This window comes from Wasmannia auropunctata, unplaced genomic scaffold, assembly GCF_000956235.1.
Source record: "Wasmannia auropunctata unplaced genomic scaffold, wasmannia.A_1.0 LD336106.1, whole genome shotgun sequence".
Classification (NCBI taxonomy): domain Eukaryota; kingdom Metazoa; phylum Arthropoda; class Insecta; order Hymenoptera; family Formicidae; genus Wasmannia; species Wasmannia auropunctata.
The window spans coordinates 8355203-8381277 of NW_012026784.1; the positions used below are offsets into that span (position 1 = coordinate 8355203).

A 26075-nucleotide genomic window follows, 5' to 3' on the forward strand; every position below is an offset into this window, starting at 1 on the left:
TGCGTCGTGCTAAAGTTCGCGACCTTTGTAAAACTGAAGAAGATGGCAAGCAGAGTAGACGACTTCTTGGTTTCATCGGCGGGCTAATTAGACCGGCGTACTGCATATTTTAATAATCGCCTCGTTAATCTCCGCGCCGCGGCGTCAGAAAACATTTCGTCGCGTTAATATTCAGCGGACTTCTTAATAGACACCTCCGACTTTTGCTTCCTGTTCCACTTTTTGGTTCCACAACATCGCTTCTCGTCACGTAGATTACAAGATGGAAAAAAGATAAATTACTTCCATTAGAGGAGCCATTAACGGATCTCGAGCTACCGCAACTTTTATTATTCGAGTTTTGATATAATTACAGCTTAAGTTCTCTGATATCGATGATGGTGCATAAATTTTTTTAGAGCGTTTTGTAAATGCAGGATTAATAATGGAAAAAAATAGTTGTTTTTAATGTAACTATCGTTAAAAACTAAACTCAAGTTTGAATTTTTCGACTGTTACAAGATTCTCAATAGAAACATTAATATCCATAAAATTCAAGTATAAAATTCGTGTAAATGATATTTAAAGAAAGTGTTATATATGGATATATTTTTTTCGTATTAAAATTATAAATTCTCAGTGAGAATAAAACATAAGTATTCTAGGGAATTTAAAAATTTTATGACATGCCGAGATATAAAAGAGATAATCTCTTAATATTAAACATATTTTTATTTATTTATTTATTTATTTATATGTCTCGCGATATACAATAATGGGTAATCCACCGTAAGTACAATAAGAGCTGTTTTTTTGAATAATGGGAGAGAAAGCATAATTTTATGGCGTAATTAAGTATACCCTCCGGTACTATGAAAAACCCGGCAAAATTAGAGGGATTTAGATAACACTGTCCACGCCACTGTTTGTTCTACAATGCACGCGTTCTGCTAAATCCGTTGCTAGAATTTACAAATCCGCCAGCGGCCATTACTAAACTTAATACACGTCGCAATGTACAACAGTGTGCTGTTATGCCTGTTCCGCGTATCTAGAAAAACGTTGGATGCGAAAATTTGAACAAATTCAAACTTTAAACCGGCGAATTGTTAGCGCAAATAAAAAAAAATTGGTCTTATTGTGCATGTCAAGCTTTTATATTTAGTTAAATAATTGACGGAAAAATAAAAAAAGTAAATTTTTAACTTTTGTACTAATTATTATTATTATTATAAATAATAATTAGTACAAAAGCTCTCAATATTTTCGCGCAATAAAATTTTTAAAAAATCAATCAACCAGATAAGCATCAGCATTTTAAATAAATCATTAATCACTGTTGGATATATTAGTCTAATAATTAATATATTTTATAAAGAATATTGAAGAATATTGAATGCGTAATTTTGCACGTCTCATTAGCGCGATACAACGCTTCGATAGCGCACAGATCAATCAATCAATCACTTTTGAAACTTGCTGACTTTGAAAACGTAACGACCGATTATTTTAAGCTCACAATCAAGGAAGTAAATGATCCTTCGGCTCTTAAAATGTCGGATTTTATCGACAGGCGAGGCGACCCGCACTCGTTTAGAAGAAACGACATCGTAAAGTCGAATTTTACGAGTGCGATCTTATAACGCGTACAATCTCGAAAATCGCGTGAATTAAAACGACGCGATCTGCAAATTTAATTATCATCCACAAGCTCACAAAATCATTCAACAGTGAATCACGCAGTAAAGGAACAGGCGCTTGAAACGTACGAATAATTAAATGGTTAATAGAAAACGACGGTAAAATTTCACTCATACTAGATAGTACAATCTGATATCATTTAAAATAACAAATGCAAATATTATTTTTGTATATTTACAACATCAATAATTATAAAAATATAAAAATAAAAAATTGTATAACTAACTGATATTCGTTTTCAAAAAGGTGTGATAATGCGATCTATTGATTAGTCGTCAATTGATAATTCTATAGATTTAAATGTTCTATAGATCAAAATCACTGTTCGGGAAAACACTTTTCAATAAACGTAATTACGCTCGATTAATTACATCCAATAATCGATCCGAGTTAATGCGCAATTTTTGTTAGCTAGTGATTAATGTGCTACCCTGAAGCAACAATACGCACATACTGAGACGATCGGGAGCTCTGTCGAACATCACTCGATGGTCATTTCATTATGCTCAGTTATCCAGAAACGCATTAAAATGACTGATGAATGAGTACTTTAATTAAGGAAACGATATCTCAGATAAATTGTAGATGAATATCATGTATAAATCAAATTAAATCAATTTCTCCTCAGAAAACAAAATTAATTATCTATCGGTACGCGAGTTTAATCACGTCTTTCGTTTTCTGTCTATTCAAGTATCGTGTTTCGGATATTTCAAGCGTCTTTGGATCTTGAAATGTTTAAAGAGACAAGCATCATTCACAGTTCTAAGCATGAAGAGAAGCCACGATAAAAACTTTGAGTACATACATCTTAAGCAGTCATAAATTTATAAAGCAAAGAACTATTCTTTCCTGTTTTGTTTAAGTACGTATATTCAAAAAGTTAAAAGATAAACTTAATTGGGATCGATAAAAATAAAAAAGCGAAAGAAATAAAACAAAGTGACGAACAGGATGTGGCAAAATAATCGTTGAAAATTTGGTATTGCTAAATATGTCTCCAAAAAAATAAAAGCTAACAAGAACATGATTGTGGGAGATGATTGCCTACTACAAAACCATCTCGGCAAATGGATTAGCTATTAAAGATAACGGTGTCTCAGAACTGTCACTTTTCGTTAAGAGGATACGCGGCTTAATAATCAACCAGTCGAATGACCGACTAAACTTCACGAGAGCGACCGACCTTCGTTCAGCGTATCCTTGACACGCTTTCGAAAAGGCAGCATGCGCCGCCGCTGACGCGGATCACGTTCGGCGTTTGTATTCGCCGAGGAAGATTTTGTCGCGCGAGGATGACGGACATGCCGCATGTGCAAAATCACGGGGGCCACGTTACGTAAATGTCCGTTATGGCGCAATGCATACTGATGGGGTGATCAAAGCGAGCGGCCACGGCCCACCGACACGCAACTGCACCCTAGAGCTGTCAATGCACAGCGATGGCAGTGCACAGTAACACGTGAGTTAAATAGCAATATATATATATATAGTGTCCGGAAAGACTATAACACAGTGCATATGGTGGTAATTCCTTCTCTCTACTCTTTCCCCGCAAAATATTAAGCGAATAACATACACGATATCGGCAATATTAATTATACCTGTCATATTTTTATAGTATCGTTATTAAATTTTAGAAAACATCTTTTGCTATCGATGCCGAATAGAATAAGAAGAAGAAAACTGTATTCTACAACATATTTTAGTGAGAAATTTTTTGATAAAATTGAAGTTTGCTCGTTCACGAGGAAAAACGAACGCTTTATCCCAGGCAGGGATAGCGTTACGCAAAGTATTGGGCTTCGATAGTGGAAATATCTTTGAGACTATCGAAGTGGGTTGTCCTTTCAGTGCACTCGCGTGACTCCCAGTTCTATTATGGATCGCATACTGACATTGCACGCCGTCGAAATGGCCGTATAGGTAGATCCGATACGCGGTACCATCCCCCTGAATTCGTGGCCACGCTGGGGGCGACGGAGAGAGGACATGCAGGGAGAAAAAGCGACGGTTCGGGTATCGTTTTCGGCAAATGGAAGAGGCAGGTTCCCACGTTCGGCGATGGAAAACGGCTGCCACCGGCTGAAATTGACTCGCGGAATCGCGACGCGGAAAAGCGGATGCGGCCTCGACGCGTATCGTGATCTCGTCGAGCGTGCAATCGGTATGGATGGAAACGTTTCGGATTCGAGAGAATCTGCGTTTCTCTCTCTATGTCTTACAAGTGTAATTCCCTCCGGAAAGCTCCGATGGAAACGAACGCGTCCCTGGTACAACGCCGAATAAATTCCGAATATATTTGTGATCCATTTTGAAATTTGCAATTTGTTTTTGAAATTTTTCACAGTATTCTCCTGTGTCTTTCTACGGTTGTTTTTTGTTCACTGCGAGCTATATTTTCTATTTGATTGTAGTTTAAAATAAAACATTTACTAAATAAATATTTATAGCATCAGTATTACGTAACAATACAATATTTTTAATGTAAACTGTGACATGATTAATACAACAATTGGGTTGAAAGGTGTTCTCACTTTAATTTTATAAAATAGTTTTTTTATCAATAATACATGTCTCAAAATCATATGTTTAATATTCGAAAAATATTCTAATAATCATGTTACAACAGATAATTTAAGCAGAAGTATTCCATTTTAGATAATCATTTAAATCCTTTAAGAAAATATCAATACATGCATTTCTTTGCAATGATTGATATAACCGTATTAAGACTAGAAAAATAGCATCGGAGAAAAACATTTTCTAAACTCAAATAATAACGATATTCTTTAAGTCTAACGTATATGTAACTCAAAAATTTTCATGAATATATAATGCTCGTGAATCAGATCTTGGAACTCAAATGTCGGCCATAAATCCATAAGAAATAAAAAAAGTAAAAAAGACGTCATCAGTGTGTAATGACGACTTAAAAACGCCACCATTGGGAAGATACCGCTCAAGTACTTCATCCCAAATACCGAGCACCGTTATTACTGTTCCCGCCCATCGCCATATTTCCTTACGAGGCTCCTCTCTCGAGAGGACGGGCATTCCGGCGCTCGCGCGCCCGGAAAATGGAGTTTACGTAATTTCATCAACGGCCGAGGCGGGAGAGAGAGAGAGAAGCCGGGCGAATGCGGGGGAGGAGGAAAATGCACATTGTCCCGGGAGGAGGTCGCCGGCGCGGCGCAGCGCGGCGGTGCAACCACCTGCATGAGAAAGAGAGAGAAAGAGGTAACTTCGGTTCCTTTTATTACTTCGCCCGATGGAGAACCACCGCGCCAACGGAGAAATGAAGCCAATCAGCTTCATCGAAACTTTCTCTCCCCGGTATGTTTGCGTGGAAGTGGCACTTACGTGTTCGTTCGTCCGTCGCGCGCGGCTGACCTTTCGCGGACGCCACGCCGGGCTAATTAAACTCCATCGGAGAAAAAGCACGCGCGGCGGTGGAAAAGCTCGGTCCCAGCCTTCGGTCGTCGTCGCCGCCGTCGAGCTTTGTCGACGAGTCCTTTTTGCACCGAGGGCGCGATAATAAATGACGCGAGGAGAGGAGCCGCACGTCCGGCCACGTAACCTCGGTGACGTGGGTGGCGCAATGAGAAATTGCATCGCCAACTTGGCATCGTTCGGTTACACCTCCGGTTAACGATCTCAATGTCCCCCCGAGCGCCGAGCGAGAATAACACGGATCTCCGGTATTGCAAAAAAGAAAAAGGCAAATTGCCATATTACATCGTTACTTATTTCGAGGATGGATAATGACGAAATATTTAGATTATTTCTTCACGGCTGTTTTTATAATCGTATTTAATTTGCGTCATATGAAACTTTGCAAGTGCCTTGTGCTAATGACTTCTATATTAAATCATTATACTTAGCCATTATGTCGAAAGTAACAATGAGCATTTTTGTATAGAAGAGCTAACACCTAACGAAGCAAGAATAATTAACAATATATTATTATTTAAAATAGACACTAACATTTGTCTTCATAAATTTATTTTTCATTTTTATATACCACAACAAATGTGGCAACACAATAAATGAATAGCAAATTTCTATAAATCTCTATTTTTTAAGCACTTGTTATTTCCCTCTCACGCAGAGAGATACTTCAGTAAAATTTATTTCATAAAAGTGTAGTGTATTTTTTACAAACAGTTTTTCAGCATGTAGTTGTATAAAGTTAAAAAATATGAATTTCGGGATATTGTTACCTTCCGTAAATACATTCTGCATTTCTTTATGCTTTTCAGCACAAATATAATTCGTCTTAAGTTATATACATTGGATTTATATAGATATATATAAATCCAATCCATCAGAAATTCATTCCTGCAAGACGAGTTATTTCCGATCAGTTCTCGATAACGATGCCGCGACGCAGTTACTTCACCCTCCATCTTTCTCCCGGTTACGTCACAAATTCGATATCATTTTACGGTCGTCGCCGACGTCCTACGGGACTTTAATGTTTCATTTCGCTCAGGGCTGCCTTTATACGCGACTGTTCAGGCGTTCGCCTTCATAGATAAAAATTGTAAAATAAATAATCATAAAAAAAATCAAAGTTATATACAAGCATATTATTATGCCAATAAGCAATGAGCTCGGAAAAAAAATATTCACTTAGTTTCTTATAATTAAATACTGCTTACATAAAATAAACAGAGATATAACTTTTATAAATTATTGTTAGAATAAAACTATTAAGGTAATACTCTAAAATCCTAAAAATAATTTATTTTTCGTTAATTTATTATGCTTTTTGTTAAATGTTAAAAAAATTTCTTTTCCAAACAAAGAGCCTCAATGTGACAGCCCTGTAGTTGCCTCGATGCATTTCGCGATGCACTTCTTTCAGAAACGTACATCCATGTGTATTTACGTTGGAATGCTTGCGACGATCGCGAGATGTGTGTTCGAAATGGTAGCCGAACGTGACGGGAACACGTGGATGGCCACGTGAAATCGATGCAGGACGGCGAGCAGATCGAAAAGAGGCGCGGCGAAACGTGAGCAGACGTTCTTCATCGCGTTCTCTTTCCATTTGAACTTCTTTCTCGCGTAGTTCTACACTATAACCTTTCCTTCTTACTACTCATCTTTAGCAGAAAGGTCAAGATGACAATTTCATAAATATTCACCGATATAACATTCAATAAAAAAAAATCCATTTCTTTATGCTTATAAATCATGCTCATTAAAATAAAGTGGCTTTTCCTCTTGCCACAATCGTGTGATTGTAATGATTATCAGATACAATTAAGGTAGTTATAGAAGTTAATTATTGAAATCATTATTGTTATTTAAGTCATAAATATGTTAATTATATTGCTTCGTTTATATTATCTGTTTAAAAATAAACAGAAATCTGTCATATGATAGAATTTATTATTAAACGACTTATGATTTTTATGGTTTTTAATTAATTTATTAAATAATAGTTTTCTGCGTCTTGATAAAATATATAAGTATTTATAAATACACAGTTAAAATATTTCTCTCGACTTTTCTCTTCAAATTAAAAAGTACGAATATAATAATAAATTAATTAAATGGTTGAATATAATATCAACTACAAGATACATTCAGCAGCACTAACAATGCGCAGCAACATTCTGGTGCATATAAAATAACACGTGACTAGGATGACGCTCACAGCAGCGCCATTAAGAGCATATTTCGGCTGTTGTAAGCGGTCGGAAGCAGATTATGTTATCCTATTGTCAGACGTATAATCATATTTCACGGTGGCAAAGCGCGCCGACTGTTGACGGCGTAATTAAACTGTGATAAATTCAACGTACGCCATTAGATAATGAGTGCGCCAGCTGGACGTAACGCGGGGCCGTTTAAACGCGTTCGTTTCGTAATTAATCCCGTAAACGCAATAACGCGTTCCGCGGTGAATTTTCCCACGATGGATTCACCACCGCGAGATTATCTGCCGGAGTAAATAATGTTATTGCAAAACGATTGCTAGTAATTGATAGACGCGAAGTACCTACCTGCCTTGATATACGCGCTGCGCGCCGCTCGGTTACGAAAAACGAGAGGATGGCCAATCGCTAATGGTCCGATTAGAATAGTTGCATATGTATCGATCCTTTACTAATTAGCATAGAAACAATACATGTGAAATGATCGAGAAACCGTGATATCGTGCGTTCTGCTTTTAATAAATTTCTCGAACGGCATGTAGCGCCTATATCAAAGCAGGCACTTTGCGCCTGCTCAATCAATTACTAGCAATCGTTTTGCAATAACACTATTTGTTCCGGTAGATAAATTTACCTCTTTAAGAAAAAATTTCAAAACAAATTTCAGAAACTTCTAAGTATTTATGGATCATGCTTTAAAAAATTTAATATTTAATATTTTAATTACCAGAATTAAAGTTTAGAAGACAAATTCCTTAGTTATAACACATATTTTTTATTACATCTTACAAATTAAATTAAATTAATTAATTTCATTTTTAATCGTTCGCAATTCAAAAATTATTCATCTGACAATAATGTAATTAAGAAAAAACAACAACCACAAACATTCGTGGAAACTGACTCGAACAATACATTACCTCAAGTTTAATTAGCGATACGTTATATTTAGAAGACCAAGATTTGTTGAAACAAATATCATCAAGGATATAGTATAACGTTGTCGAAGTTTCGCCACATTTGCATCTGTATTTCGATGCACGCTATAATTTGCATTTTCGCAAACGATAAGATACGACGATTTTTTTTTCGCAGTGGTCTGTTCAATACGGTCGGACGGCATTATCTAATTTCGGTTTTGTTTTACCGCGGCCGACCGCAGACCGAGCACGCCGATGCGTCCGGCGGCGGTCGGCATTGCAGCAAAGATCGGGCTTCCTCTTGAAACCGCAATCAGGCGCGCGTACACTTGTGCAAGTGCCGCGTAATACTCTCACCATCTGGAATTCCAGTGCGATAAAACAAAAAGCAGTTCGTTTGAACATCTAACGGCACTGGCTCGGCTAACAGCGTCGCGTGTTAATACAATTGGCAGATAAAGCTAATACGAGCTTTACCGGAATTAAATTTTTAGAATTATGTAGTGAGTTCTGTTGTTAGTTTAGTTTTCTTCTTATTCAGAAAATCGCTGTTTACTATTATTTTTGTATTGTAATCTAGCGTTTATTTTAACGACTTATGCAAAATACGTAATTGTAGGTACTGTAATTCTCATTAAAAAATGGGTAATTTTGCATAAGCAATTACTTTAAAACTTTGAGAAACAACCTAAGTTAAATAAATATTATTGTAAAGATTTTATTTATTCAAGCATGAGAAAACATAAGTCAGGTGTAGAAAGATCATTGGAATATGCGCTATACCGTAAACTGCGAAACATAATTGCATCGATATTTCAAAAGTTTTCGTTATTTTATATTAATAATTTTTTTTTATGAAAATAGAATGTTGTTTTCAATTGTGACAACTTTGCGCGTTAAAAAAATAAGCTCCTTTAAGCGTGACGATAGTCAAAGTAAAGAGCACGAGCGCTTGAGATAATATAAGCCGGAATATAAGTCATTAGCCTAAGTTTCAGCAAAGAAATATGCTATAAGAGACAACGCGCGAGAGAAACGAGAAGGACGGGTGAATCTTCTTTTATGAGTCATAACAGTAATTAGAAATGTTCCTTTTGCATTACGATGTAAAGCGCAGCACGAAACTTTATATAAATTCTTGATAATAAAAGTGAATTAAAGGATTCACTGAAGGAACTGAATTAAAGGATTCATTTTAATCCTTTTACAATTTAAAAATTAAACAAAATACACAATCTCTTTTATAACAAATTTTCGCAAAAACTTTCATACATATTCCACATTTTTTCAATGTTATACATGGACCTTATTCGGACTCCTTGCAAATAAAATAACGCTCTAAAAAAAAAAAAAAAACAGTCTTCGCTACATATTTGCGTCCGTATGAAAATATCTTTTGAAGTCTCGTAATACATATATTTTACGCTTCACTTGCAAACATGATTATTTTTTCATATTTACCTAAAAAAATTATGTATACATTCTTGATCAAGTTTATAAATATTGCAACATGAAGAAATATACGATTCTCATCATACTACTGGCTTCTGTTCAGACTCATTGGGAAATTAGTCTTTTCAAGCGTGACGAGCGTGTGGCAACTCTCGAGCCTTTCGTGTGAGATAAAGCTCCAGGATATGCGTCGTTAGCCCCGGGTAGAGAAGGAAGAAACATTCGCGAGAAGAATATTGCGGTATAGAGGTGAGGGAGACAGAAAAGAACGGCATACCAAGCGCCGCACAAGTGCAACGCCTCGCATAGAGCGAAGCGGAGAGAGTATCTCTCGTGTCGTGCTGCACTTCCGCTCCGTGAAGTAAATCGTGTGCATTGCAGTGCAACGGACCACCAGCGCGGCGGCTGAGCGTAACGCGAAGCCGAGCCACCGGCACGTAAGATTATGAAATTCGATAGAATAACGTCATTGTGCTAACTTCTTAATTGCCGCGCCGTAAATTCCGCAGCGGGAACATTCATACGAAACGGGCATTCCCGTGGCACGGAACTCGTTTCGATAAAACTCGCCAATGATTCGCGAAAAATGCAAGATAAATTTGTGTAGCGTCAATGGAGCAAAAAGAAATACGTAATCTACGTCAGAAATTTAAAAATTTATCGTGCATGCGATGATATGGTTAAGACAGTTACTATATAAAGGATCGTGTACATACATATGTGCTATCGCGTAACTTTTACATGATCTACGAGGTGCAGGAAGAAAATGAGGTTGAAGAAAAAGAATATTCCCTGGGGCACGTATTTGATCAATGACTATGTTATCAAGGACAGTGAACTTACTGTGATCACGGTCAGCAGAAAGATAGAATCGGTCAAGTTCTAGCAACGAGGACACTTTCGAAATCTAAGCAAAAATTTAGTAAAGAGAATCATGTGTGATATACATTTCCAAATTTCTAACTTCATCTAACCGAGATGTTTCATCAACTCCGATCAACTCTAAATTAAATGCGCTTTTAATACTTTATCGACTTATCGTAATGTCGATCTTTTAATTCAACTGAAAAATGTGTATAAAATATTATAAAATTACGGCTACAGAAATATGTTATAAAAGAAATACGAATATTAAAAAATTATTTTACAAGTTTAAAGAATGTTAATGTTATTCATATTATGCACTGCCTGAACTCGAACAATGAATATTCAACAGTTTCTATTTGCAGTAAAAGTAATAAAAATTATTCCAGATCGTTAAAGTTAGATGACTTATCTTTTATAATTACATATGTTATATACATATATATATATATATATATATATATATATACAATATATATATACATATACATATATCTTACATTTCATTGCTACGATTCATCTGCTTTAAAGTTATAAATAACTTCACATTTTGCAAAAAATGTAATTAATATTGTGTTCAATTTAAGTACAATCAATATTTAAGAAAAAAAAACGAATTTAACAAAAAAATAAATGTAAATTATTCCAGATTAAGCGAAAGTGCTGGAAGTGACGGAAGGAACGAGTTCTAGAATCGGTGAAAGTGCCGAAGAAAAAGTTAAGAGTTAAGAAAAAGTTAATTGAGGGGCCGGATATGAGCATGGTTTAGTCTGACGAAATGTAGACGTAATGACAGTGTAACGGTTTCATCGATCAGGCTGAAAGTTCGGCGGTATGTACGTTGATAATTACATGATAAAGACTATAATGTCATTACAGTAACGACAACATCGTAGCAATTTACGTAATTTAGTAACACCGTTATTATAAACGAGCGAGTGCTTCAAGAAGATATAAATATGTGCATTTAATTCTAAAGAGATTGCATTAGCTAGTTTGCTAAGAGGATAAAAAAAGTACTGAATATATTATTATTTTATTCGAAACAGCGCAAAGAGCGCTGTGTCTGTGCCTAAACCATTCTAAATTCATATGTTTTTTAAATATAGAGATTACGTGTCACAATATTATGTAAAGTTATGCAAAGCCTGCAACACACAATCTTTTTTTTTTGCATACATCGTAATATAATGAATCTTGATCGGCAGCTCGTAACGCTGAATGCGTGACGTAAATACATTTTGCCATAGCCGCGTTTAGACATTTTAAAAAGCGCGAGGCGAAACGTGAATTCTCAGTCGTTGAATCACGGGGAGAGGGGGGAGATCGATTCATTTTCCCAGGATTACAATTACGGCGCGGAACCACTCGCCGAAATCATCGACAAGCCGTCGAAACCAGATCACACCGCGTCATATCCACCGCACACCACTCCACCCACCACTCGGCGAAGCCGTAACAACACCCGACGTGCGCCAATCGAGAAAAACAAGTCCACATACCGCTGAGTCTGCCAGGAATGGCGTGTAACGATCCCACGAGGAGGACCGACAACAGGAGTAAACGTATCCCCGTGGCCATGTTCGTCTCGGATGTTCGCCACCGCGAAATTGTTCTAACGGCCGTGTCCGATCCGCCGAATCTTCTCGTCTGAGGACAAGACCTCATATAATCCCGGTCGATCGATCGGCGTCCTTGACGCGCGCGCGCGCGCGGCACCCCACGCGCGTACGAGATCGGGAGATCGACGATGCTGGGCCTCCAGCGGCCAGCTGGAGAATGTCGTCCGACCACGTGTACCCGCGAATTTCTCGAGGATCGCGGGGAAAGAGTTACGGCGCACCGGTTATACGGTAGAATGTCACGCAGATCGACTCCCGACTGAGAAGCCAAGTTCTCTTTTACTGCAAAATCCCGTCCTTGTGTTATACAGTGCGGTCGCGTATTGGTATGCGAGCTTGATGAAATCTCGCTAGGGTCGCCATCGTGAATTCGGGTCGAGATCAGATACCGCCGAACGCCCATTGTGTCGGTGAAAGGTAAAGATAGATTTTGGACGTAAAGTTCTTAACAATAACTCCGGGAGGGAAGGGGGAGGGAGAGAGAGAGATGGAAATCCGAGTCTATTAATTGCAATATTTTAACATTATTATTAATTATAATAATTATTCATTCAGATATTTATGTACATGATCAAATGTTGGCCAGCAACAGTAGTTTTTGATATTAAAAAAAAATCTGGAGATGCAATATTGCTGCATAATTAGAAAGTAGCTAAACAAATCTATCTTCAAAAAATAGTTGAAGGAAAACATTCATAAAATTGTGAACATATAAATATTTTCACGGCACGAAGACACTTTTTATAAACTGATTGAGAACCGAAAAAGAAAATGAAATTTAAGATGCTTCTAAAACCTGTATCGAAATGAAATGTCTAGAATGCATTTATCCTATTATTTCCTTCGCAGACATTTAATTAAATTTGTACAATCTGACGGAAATTTATGGCCCGACTCGAGGAACGAAGAACAAAATTTATTCTGCATTTTCGGTCAACAAGCAGATTCTCTCGCAAATTATTAACTTGCTTTGTCGGATGCACACTGTATGACACAGCGTAAGCTCGTTGCAAGGCGCCCAAGTGCATCGTCAATTATGCATTGTGCAAAATGTATCTAAGTTTAACCCTTCCTCCACTTTCCACATACGATGTGCCTTCTTCCCGTATGCACATATATACACACATCAACGGGTGTGCCTATGCTTAATAGAGTATGTCGACTATAGAGAATGCAAACAAAAGCATATAACACACGCAAATAAATCAATATGTTTTCTCGTAAAATAATAAAGCTAACGCAGAGCTAAATTTTGTAAAATATTTATACTGGCGCGCGTAAAAATTTCTTTTAACATTTTGTCTTAATTTTAACATTATTGTTTTAAGTATATGTACGTCAAATCACAACAGTCAATGTAAAAACAATTACAGTAACAATAATTATATTTTTATAAATATGAATTTTATAGTATGCGATTAAAAAAAAACTTGCCTGCATTCCTGTTCAATATTTATTTTATTAAATATTTCTTTTCTCCTTTTTTCTTATTTTTATGTCATATCACAGATTATATCATATAGATTTGGATGTGTGTATTCGTTAGCAAATCCCTACGACGTGCTCCAATTTCGCCGTTCTCGAAGACGGATAAGGTTTCGAGATCAAAAGATTAACTGTCGTAGAGTAAATTGTAATTTTTTTTTTTCGACTATCTTGACAAGCATAGGAGAATACCGGAATTTTTCTGATTCAATCTTCCGAGGCAAACAACGATGAACTGAGCACCGTCAGGCCCCAACATTCGCTTTTCAATTGGATTCCATACTGGCCGACCTTCACCGGTTATTCATACTCCGTTCGAACGCGAGACGAACACCCTCGATCAGTATATTTTCGTCCGCGTGCTCGAGAAAGGTACGTGTCGCCAACGAAGGTCACCAGTAATATGAGAAAAAGACATACGCGCGTGAAGTTAGCCCCTCCTTTCGCAAAATATGACTTTCCAGACTGCACAAGTAATCATAACTGTATAAGCATTCGTTTGGTGATTGTTTATTAATGTTTGATATCCATTCCAGATGATTGGTAGTCGAAGTTGTAAATAGAACATGCCGACTAAAATTCTGATATCCGTGAACGTCCGCGAAAAGATTTTCTTCGTGATTCATACGCGTTTTAATTTTGAAAATATTAAATATTCTAATAGTATAATTTCTGAACAAGTTGTTTTTATCGAGCTTGAGATGATGACTCGATAATTTGTATCCGTCGTTACAAATTTTCAATTATGCGTCGCGATAATTCTGGAACTTTGCGCATTCTTTGACAGCAAATCTGTACTTTATTAATGATAGCTAAAATGGCTTTTTGGGTACATTTTATATAAACTGAGTTTATATAATTTCACAAAACAATATTCATTTATAAAACCTATCTCAACTTTTTTTCCGTTATATTACACGGATAAACAATCGCAGTTAATTAAAAAGATACAGTCACGCAAATTGATCAGAACTTGAGGAACGAGTTGATTCTTTCGGGAGAAGAATTCGTCGTTTTAATTTCATTTTCTCGATACGAACGAGTCGCCTTTCACCGAATTATAAATCGAATTTCTCGACCTATCCGACCGGTACGCCCGAAAAAAGTATACATGACATAAATAAACGTCGCTTTCGATTGGATCTTTTAATTTCTAAAAATATCTTTCTTTCTCTCTCCTTCTTATTTTTCAGATCTTCGAAAGGCACTTTACACGAGTAAAACTCCCGAGATATGTTTAAAGACTCCGCGGAATCCCGATCTAAAGTGGATTTTTCCCGGCCATTTGGGAGAGAGAATTTTAGAGGTCGCATGCTACACATAACTAGGTAACCATAACTCTGTTCAAATACAATTGAATATACGAAAAATTAATTTCTTCTGAAACGAAACGAATCGAAAACATTTTCCTGTTTAAATATAAATTCAGAAATAACAGCTTTTGGATTCTTCTGGCGAACGTGACAGCATTAAGCGGCATATATCGTACGGCACGTATACGTTGCCGTATAACTTATCTCGATCCCCAATGTGATACGTGACCTATCTCTTATTCTGAATAAAATTACAGCATAAAAATTCACATTATAAACCTTCGAAATTACAAATTCTGATAAATTGTAATTTATTTTACATATCTTTGAAGAAAATTATGAGAATAAACAAAAATAATTTTCGAAAAACGAATGAGAAATCAATTCGTGTGAAAATATCTTCTCTATTTCTAATTTCTCAAGAGAAACTCTATATTTTAAACTGTTATATTAATCTCTGCGAATCCTTCCTTCCTATCACGCATAGTTAAGTCTTAATCAAACGTTAGACGCAAAATTATTAGAGTACAGTGGTTATCTTTTAACGCAGAACGCCGTAAAACGGATGCTTTATGAGTCATCCGCGGGTGTGTCAACGATATTTTCAACCCGATTATTGTTAAAAACTGCAGCGGCGACATTGTCACCATCCCTGTCGCTCACGTTGCTTGGCGCTGCGAATTTCTTCCGGCTAAAATGACAGAAAGCGGAGGGATCCTGCCGGACTGAATTCTTGTCACAACGGGGCCATAATTTCTTCGTCATAAAAGAGACGGCAGGCAGTTTCTTGCGAGGGAAACTTACGGGAATACGGAAATATTCCTTCGACGCAGAACCTCTCTCTTTCTCTCTTTCGCCTCCTCTCGTTTATTTCGCGATATATGAAGTTTTTTATTCTCGCAAAAAAGTAAAATTGTTAACAGCGGTGAACGAAAAAGATTTAATAGTTAAACGTTTCAAGTTTAGAATATTATTTTGTAATAAAAAAAATTAAAGAACATTTATTTGAATTGAATTTTAATTCGTCAAAACGTCAACTCCCCCTTCCCGCGTCATTTCTTCTACATTGTTCCATTAAGTGGTTTTCTCCACGGCAAAATGATTGTTTTATCTTCCGAAGATTCAATTATATCCGAATAACCGTCTATTAGTTTCAATAATCATCAGACATAAGGTTGCATTAAATCGTGCTCATGATGGCGACGATCTAGATTGGAGATCTCCAAGTTGCAATAAATCTACCGCGGAAAATCAAGTGCTGCGATCTCTAATCCGTAGAGTGCAATTCACCATCCTTCGGGAGCCAATCGTGGTCGCAATCAGGGCATCGCCCCCCGATCGAAAAACGGCGTCACCGAGCGACGACGTTTACACATGCGAACGGCGCCGATCACGTTTCGTATCGGGTGCACGAGCGGATATAACATCATCGAAATCTACGTGGATTGACAGGAAATATACGCGGGGATCGACGTCTCGACGAATTATTCATGAGAGGAGATTTACACCGAGATTATTCCACGACATCTGCGCGACACCGTGCCATTGAGAATCCTATTTCTGTACTTTCGATCGAAAGGGGTAGTCGAGGAATAAATCACGCCAGCGTGGGGGATAACGATAAATCGTTCGTGCGAGGTGCATGCCGCACTAAGCAAAAGAAGTCTTTGATTGGATGTGTCAAAGCGGAGAGAGGCTACTTAACAATCGCGGGCGCCGCGAAGATGAGCGACGTGAATGCGAGCGCCGAAGTTGCGAGTTTCGTTGTCGCGTTAAGATCATCATATTAACCGTCGACATGCGAAGCTATATGACGGACGTGCTAATAACTATGTTGCAACCGCAGGGATTATCCAACTTGAATGTAAATTGCAGCGCAAATCTAGCTTCTGGTATCAAGCTTAAACATTAATTCGGACGTATTATTACGTACTGATACGTGCTACATCGCTCGTGCAATATATATTTGAGAATAATATCATGTATATCCAACGCTTATTAAAGTTATTAATTACAAATACAAATTTAGAATGTTTATTTTCCTAAATAGATATATTATTCATTATCACTTTTATTATCATATTTTATTATCACTCTTTTTCCCAAAAATACACTTTATTCACATGAGGGAAATAAAAATTTATTAATTTATTGTAAATTTACATTAACAATTTAATATCTTAAGTTAAAAATTTTTTTAACAACATTGCTGATATTTAAATTGTGTAAGTTAGAATCTTCGAAGTTATCCATATTACAAATTCTTAATTGCATTAATTCTTAATTACATTTCAGAAAGATTTAACACTAATCCTCCGTATTCTTTCATAACAGCTCTCTAAATCTATCTTTCTATAAGTTGGTTTTAATAGCGTCATTATCCTCGCAAAAAATTAAAAAAAAGATTCTTTAAAGTCTCGGTTTGCGAAACGATACGGTACTTTAACGATCCAATGTGTCTCTTGAATTTTCATTATTCAGTACTTTAATGCCACTTCGTGATCGATCGCTTGGAGCGAGTGCGAGGCGAGAAAACCCGCGGGATTCTTTCGCAATGTGTTTTGCCGAATGAACACACGTCGCAGGAATGTAGGCCTCGGTCACGTTATCAAGATCAAATCAACAAGGTCTGAAATAAAATTCGAGGGTAACAAAACTAACTTTTTTCGTTTTTCTTTTGTAGAATAAACGCGCGCGACACGATTTTTTTTCATTTCAAGTTGTAATAAATTTGTGCAGATATCCAAGTTATTTTCGAAATGTATTCAAAACACATAAAGATTAATCCCGGCTTTAAATAATTTCCATTTAAGAAATCACATTATTAAAGTATCCTATACATTGTTCCTCTCTCTACATAAATTTAATTAAAAAATTTACTTATTTATTGATAAAATTTTATTTATCAATAATAGCAAAAGAAGCATTATTTACATTACAAGAAAATTTCCCGAAATACGCATAAATAATGTAATATCTCAAGCAAATCTCAAGAAACAAAAATAGCAGAGTAGTTACACTAAAACGTACACACACATACGTTAATAGCATCTATGTAAAAAAATGTGTGGAAAAACTTGTGTAGCGAGATAAAACTCTATTTGTTTTATTAGGAAATTTACATCTGAAGAATTCAAGATTACTTTTCCGGTACATTGTCGGCCTTAAATGCGAGCTTGTCGCGTAAACAGGCTCTCGGTTACACGCCAGCCGCAACGATTGCAACGCGGGGCTTTATGCACTTGCTGGACCACGCGCTCACACACGTGCAGCCGCGTGCACACACGGTGTCACGTGCAGAAGCATGCGCGAGGCACGTCTGTACGTGAGGCAAGGAGGTACGACCGTAGAAAATGAAAGTTGAGATTCCACGGCGTGTCGTTTCGTAACCAGGGTCACGCTTAGAAAGGCGACGTTTAGTATTTAAGCTCCTAATATTGATCGTGGCTTCGGAACGGAATCTATATTAGGCGCGAAAAATCCCTTTTTATGGAATCCTATAAAAACATCAAGACAAATATTTTTTGGAAAATACACTCATCACATTTGTGGGTCAATTAATTGTTAAGGAAAAATTATGAGAAACTGTTATTACATAAAGCAGTTTAGCGGCAGCGATAATATTGAAGTAAATGATTCAAGACGTGGTATTTCTAGCGATCTTATAAGTATTGAAACGGAATTTACGCGACCTTAATTAATATACCCTTGCACTTTATTTATCCTTTATTTATCTTAAAGTATGAGGTAGGGTCAAAAAGTTCCCGGAATTGGTCAATAACAATTTATTGAAATAATATATACAGTATTCTACGTTATTGTCCTTCAAAGTACTGTCCTCCTGCATTTACACTTGTTCCACCGTTCATACAACGGTCCAAAACACTCCTGGAAGCCATTTTTGGAAAGTTCCTTTAGCTGCTTCGTCGTATTTTCCATCACCTCTTCTGAATTAGCAAAACGATGTCCATTCAATTTCATTTTCAGCCGTGGAAACGGGTAAAAAATTCCTATAAAAATATAGCACCAACGGATTTTTACCTGTTTCCACTGAAAATGAAATTGAAGGGACACCGAAAATGGCTTCCAGGAGTGTTTTGAACAGTTGTATGAACGGTGAAACAAGTGTGTAAATACAGGAGAACAATACTTTAAAAGACAATAACGTAAGAATACTGTATATTATTTCAATAAATTTTTTTTAACCAATTCCGGGAACTTTTTGACCCTACCTCGTATTTACTTGAAAGCGAGTTGAAAGTTTGTACTTGAACACATACAAACTTAAAAAATGGAAGTGCAATAACTTAAATAGAAAAATTTTAGCCGCTTTTTCCCGTAAATTCTTCATCAGAAATCTGCTTAATTATCGCATAATAATATTCGGGATTAGTTTGAGGAGGCAGTAATCTGTCAGTCCGAACGCCAACCTGTCATCCGCAAGCTGCCCTCTTGCGCTCAAAGCACCGGCTTTCTAACGACCGCTTCGAATGATATAAAATCAGGGGATCAATCCCCGTGCCGCTTCCAGCATAGGAACGATGGTGTTCTCAACATTATCGGCATTTTCGAGAGAGAAACCGCACGCTGTTGGACCCGCTAATTACCTGTCGTCTATCGGGGACGCCTTTGAGAGGTTCCACATGTCTTATTTTACCAAAAATTGATACATGTCGCATTATCAATTTATATAAATAAATGTACTTTCTAATTATTTCAGAAGCGGCTTGTAATTTATTTCATGTAGAAATCATTCTTTCTCTTCTTTCACATTGATGATATCAAAAAATACTAAGCTAAATCTATATGATTAATAAAAAAACATAACAATTCCAAAGCATAGATTTTGAAAAGTTTAAAATTCTATGTACTTTTATTGATTATAAGTATTATATAAATGAAAAATATTCTTATAAATAGCTCATAATTATAGTACGGTATTCAAAATTAATTTACGTATTAAGAAATCGAGAAATACCAACAGCAATTTCTCATTTAATAAGACGATATTATGCTACTTTCTCCAGAGCGTCGGCCTTGGCAAAGTAAACTGGATTCGTTTCACGATACATTTCTCTCGATTTATTTTCGATTTATCACGGCCGATCAGTCAGTTACATTTAAATCCCGCTTTATTTTTACCGTCGTTATATGTTCCTTCGGTATCCATAAAAAATTTAATATTAAAACGTTCTAACGACGTTCATTAAATCAATTCATTTCATGTAACATCGATGCGCCAAAACGTATAAAAAGGAAATTACAAGTAGGTATTAATTATTCGTGTGCATTAATTACCTGCATGCATACTATTTACACAAATAAAATCTACCCAAAAAAATACTTTACTCTCTCTTGAGGAGCTTAATTTTTCCCAAACATCAAAATATTTTCGATGTATATCTTCAATGAATATTACACATAGCAGGAAAGAGACTTAAATATATCTATATACACAAGACTTATTCAATCAATTATAATGTGCAAATTTATCGAAGCTAAATTAATCTGTTTAATTAAGCAAAATTTACTTCGCGATAAAATGTGTAACCAACTTAACACGATTTAACCACGAATAAATTGGTTGAATAGTTGATAGAATTTTCTTCAAATTAAATCGATTACATGGTTTACCGCATCGCGCTGCTCCGCAACTACAATTTAATTCCGATCCTTCGCCACTCTATCGATTGTTTGTTTAGTCAGAATTGATTTATAAACCGCATAAAAAAAATATCGTGACAAGCGTGATACTTCTATAAATAAAAAAAGATATGCCATTCTGGATTGCCACATAAATATTATTTTGCGATGTTTGTTCTTACAACGTGGTAACAATATCTTACCACATTGAGTTTTATAAAACCACATTATGTTGAGATAATCGAATATAACTTTCGATCTTGTTTATTATCTTTCTGCAATAAATAATTGCAGAAACATTCTATAGGATTTGCTACATTTCCCAACAATGTGGCATTTACAACCTTGTTTTATAATTTCTCAATAAAACATTTAATTTTGCCCGATACACTCGCGTAAATTACGGCCATAATCGATTTACGATCATTGCGTTTTAAGGCAATCCAATCTATTTTTCAGGCAATTTTAATTTACCAAGCGCGTTGGCGCGCGAAATCATTCCCAATAAATCACGTAACCGATTTACACTCCGAAATTCTTCGCCAAAATCGGTGGATGGATCGATCGAATTTCGGTGGCGGTATTGAATCGATTACACGCTCCGCCGCAGCACCACGGCTGCTTCATGGGGGACGGACAGGCGCGAAGTATCCCCGGCAGGCATCTTCCTCGCACAATGCGAGGATAATTCTGGCCTTTCCAGCGCGTATACGGCGGACAGGCTGAATGGGAAAGCCGACTGGATCTTCGGTCGGTGGGTCGGGAAGACTTGATCGCACTTAGGCGGGCCTTCGAGTCGCGCAGCCGGAAACGATCGCGTAATAATGCCCCGTTTTGTCTCCAAGTGCTTATCAGCCTCGGCCAGATCTCCAACTTGGAATCCGCCTGAAAGCGCTCACGGTGCATTGCCTTGACGAGTATGTAATAACGACTCAGCTGCGATGTGTGAGCGGTTTCTCTAGCTCCGTAAAGAGAAAGAGGATGGAAGAGAAAGCAAACAAGCAGATTTTTCGCCGTGAAAATCGTTAGAGCAGGCCAACAAAAGATGGGTATATACAAAACAGCTTTGTCCAATACGTATACGTAATCAAGACGTAATTAATCTGTACGTATTACTTATATATAATAACTTTTCGCACGTTATTTGGTGATTTTTATAAAATATCAATTAAACAAGTTTAATTGCTTGATGGAATCGCTGTAATTATTTCCTCGGTGTGTATGAGTGTGTGCGCCTCGAGACAATTTACAGGAAGGGCTTCTGGCAAAGACGGTCGGCCTGAGATCAGAATACTAATGCGAGACCCGCGAGCCCAACGTGTGCCGACATTCACGCTAGATTATCGTCTGTGAGCACTCCTGACGACGCCTCCGTCGAGTAGACTGTATAACAGTCGCATTATGTTGTGCGGGAGACGGCCAGTGAGAGTGTATGCGCTTAGATACTTGGTGTATTCGCGCAAGAAGCGTAATTAAGACCAGGCCCGAGTTCTCCTGTCTCCATTTTGCCGTCTGTCGACGGCGAAATCGGACTCATGGCTGAAGGCATGCTAGTTAATGCGACAAGTTGTAAGTTACATCGTCTAATATGCTATTGGATCTACTCGTAAATCCCATCTGCGCCTGCTTAATTAAGCTGGATGCTCCGATTATCCATTACCGATGTCCCGTTTGCCTTTATTTGTCTGAGATTCATATTAAAAAATACCTTATCAAAATAATTAGCAAAATCAGACAAATCGTGTTGCTTCTTTTATAGATATAATAATTACTCTTTTAAATAAGTTTAAGATATTTTTTTTTTAACATAAAATGATTTAAAATTTAGGAAGACTCGTTATAATAATAATAATGTAAATCGTCTAAAAAATTTGAAAAAATAATGCACGTAACACAAAACTTGAAAAAATTCATTTTACAAATAAGTATTATTTTTTGTGACATAAGAAGCGAAAGTGTTTAAACAGCAAGCTTCGCATAAACATTCGTGCCGTTACTCGCGTCTTCAGCTACTCGATTACGCAAATGCATATTCTGTTACAAACTACGCATCATGCTAAACCACACAGCGGTCTAACTTGATTAATTAGTGTTTATGCGAACGAACTTCTATTTCAGGAAATTGTATAAACTGATTAAAAGTTTGAAATAGCTACAGTTAGGAAACAAACGGCTGCCTCGTTGAAGCGTCGAACAAACGAATCAGCATCTATTTTTCATATAATTCCCATATTTTAACATTAATTAGTACACAATACTATTAGTATACTAGTCTGTCAATATATTGATTTTTTTCACATTAATTCAATTTTCAAGTTTGTACTACAAAAATGTCAGATCGACTCGATCTTCACGGAAGAGAAATAAGGTGGAAGTGAAAGTCAATTTAACTTGATACCATCTGATTGCAGCTTCGGCTGCTCGTCGAAGTGTAAATGTAGAGTGGTGGAAGATGTTTGCAGAATCGAAATTCTATTTGCGAAGTGAAATGGTCTGATTACAAATCTATTCTACTGCACGCAATGTGTAACGCAAGACGCTCTCGTGTTTACCGTTACTAAACTTCCGGAAGAAAATGCATGCAACTCGATTTCGCTTCGATTCTTCTTCGTCACTTGACACATACATGTCAATAAAAATTTATTTGTGCCTACAATATGTTATTGTTAATTTTAAAAAATGTTTTACTCTAATTTTATTCTATTTTTTTAACTGTGTATTGTAAAATTCTATGAAACATAAATTTTTTCATATGTAAAGAATATAATTTATCTTTTATTATATGTATAAAATAGCGCAAAATTACGTTATATTTTTAAGCATTTAAAAATTATTAATTCAAAATTTTTAAAGATGGAATGTCTGTAGATTTGTAAATTCACAAATTGATAATATTTAACACACCAAAAAATGTTAAATTTTTATAAAAATTTAAATCCATGAAGATCATATGATAAAATACTTATTAATATTTTTTTTAAAAGCAAGCTACTTAAAATAAAAATTAGTCGATTCAAAAATTTTAAATATATTTTATATAGATTAAAATAATGGGTTCGAATATAATGCAAGGTATTTTCCCCATTCAATCAATGAACTATTTTATATATTTCGGTTTCCCAATATTGTGATGCATTTCTCTCTCTATACATGTTGCGTGTTTTCAGCACGGATCTATAATCAACCAAAAATAAACCGCATTAGCGAAACAGTTTGGAAGCAATGCGCCGTACCGCGATTTAAATATTTACTCGAGTTTGTACGAAATGTGCAATGCTCGCTATCGCAAAATCGAATGTAAATTTTATCGCTGTAAAACGAGGTATGTACAGTAATTGCGCCAAGTATTTCATCGATTCACACAAACTTCTCGATATACAGTTGAGTGATTTCTAATATGCAAATATAACCGTGTAAACGCGGCGAAACACTTTGCAAACTAGCAAAAAAAGAACACAAATAACTAATGTGTACAAACAAATGCGACTCTATGAATCGTCAAGTTAAACAGAATAAGGGAAGTAGACAGTTGAAAATGGGGAGGGGGACGGAATTACAAAATTAAAGTTCGTTTAAACATTAGCACAAGCGGATAAGCTCGAAAACTATGTCATATCTCTGTAAAGTGTGTTATGGAATTATGCCGCGAATAATTGTGCCGAACTTAACTTTAGATTTCGCGAATATGCTTTATATAATTTTTAATGGATTATAATTATATAATCTATTTTTAATATATAAAACATATTCTGTATATATATTAAACAGAAATTCTATTATTAAATCGATTTGTATATAATTTAAAGTTAACATAAAATTTAATAAAAAAATACAATACAAAATTTTAAATCTGAAGATTTTACATGATTCTTTTTAATAAACAAATATTGTAAAAATAAATTCTGGTGTACTTTTATATTATGTCCAGAATTTTTGTAAATAATATCGATCAAATAATTTCAATACAATTTTATGTAAATGTAATTTTATGTAAAGATGTTAATAAAAAATAAAAATTTTCCATAAAGATTTGCAATGCTATATGTAAATTTTTTTCTCAGTCTAAAAAAATTTGTTCATTCTTCAAGAAATATTTAACAAATGTTAATTTATGAAAAAATATAAATTAAGGCAAAAATATGCTTTTTAGCTATTGCAAAACTTCATAAATTTGTACTAAATCACTTGAGTTTCTTTAACAAATCTGGCCATAATTTTGCTTATTTTACGAAGCGGGCTTGAGCCCTTTTAAGCGATCTTTAGCCCTTTAAAGAATCTGGCCACATTTTGCTTATTTTACAAAACAGACTTGAGCCCATTTAAAGAATCTGGTCACATTTTGCTTATGTTACAAAGCGGTATTGCGCCCTTTATAAAATCTGGCTGTTTTTTTATTTACGAAGCGGGCATGAGTCTCTTTAAAGGATCTGACCGTATTTTGCATATTTTACAAAGCGAGCTTGATCTTCTTTAAAAAATGTGACCATATTTTGCTTATTTTACAAAACGGGCTTGAGTTTCTTTAAAGAATTTAGTCACATTTTGCTTATTTTACTAAGCGGTTTTGAGCCCTTTTAAAAAATCTGATCATATTTTGCTTGTTTTACAAAACGATCTTAAGTAAATTAAATGTTAAGTGCTGCTTGTTGAAAACATTGAGAGATGATTAAAAGGTATGTGTTGACCAATCCATATTTATTCTTTGATTGCCACCATCGATTGAACGCACAAAATGTTACGAAGAAGGTATTTGATTTCCATCATCTTGCGAACGTGACGAAAATCAAGATTAAAGGGCTCGCAGGTCCTCGCACATAATGCAGTTTAATAACATAGCCTAGTGACGAAGTACAGAGAAAATTGCATGTTGAATTCAAGAATATCCACTCCGCTGTATTCCCTTTACAGTATCTACAGGATCATCTTTGTGCTAACGTTAACACATCGCGCGTTATTTTTCACGCATGACGTGACTAATGCGCCCTTTCTACGATCAAAAGGACGATCACAAGGAGCTATAATATGTAAAAGATATAAAAGATTAAAGTGATGCATAATTACGCCATGAGAGCAGCGTTATACGCTGCTTTTGAGATGAAAAATCGTTAACGCTTTCTCTGTCTTTTCCTTTTTTTTTTTGGACAAATAACGCAAAGAAGTAAAGCGTGTATCTGTACACACAAAAATGTTGTAAGAATTAAGCGACAAAGATCCGTACAAAACATTTCCACTTTTTGCACATTATCTTCGAAATGTCCGCGAAACGTTACATACATATCTCGTTTTCTCTATATGAAATAAATATTGAATCTGAATGCGCGCGTGTGCGTAGGATGAATATTGAAATGACGTACTTTGCACAAACAGTTATTTTGCGGTGCGACTGGAAAAAACATCATCGCGTTTTAACGGTTAAATTAATTTCCC

The 26075-nt window shown here is 36.0% G+C and overlaps 1 protein-coding gene across 1 annotated transcript in view; it reads right to left on the reverse strand.

The window, feature by feature from the left end:
- Window positions 1-26075, reverse strand: part of LOC105455889 (C-type lectin mannose-binding isoform-like) — a 94768-nt gene that overhangs the window by 10535 nt on the left and 58158 nt on the right. The window lies entirely within an intron of this gene.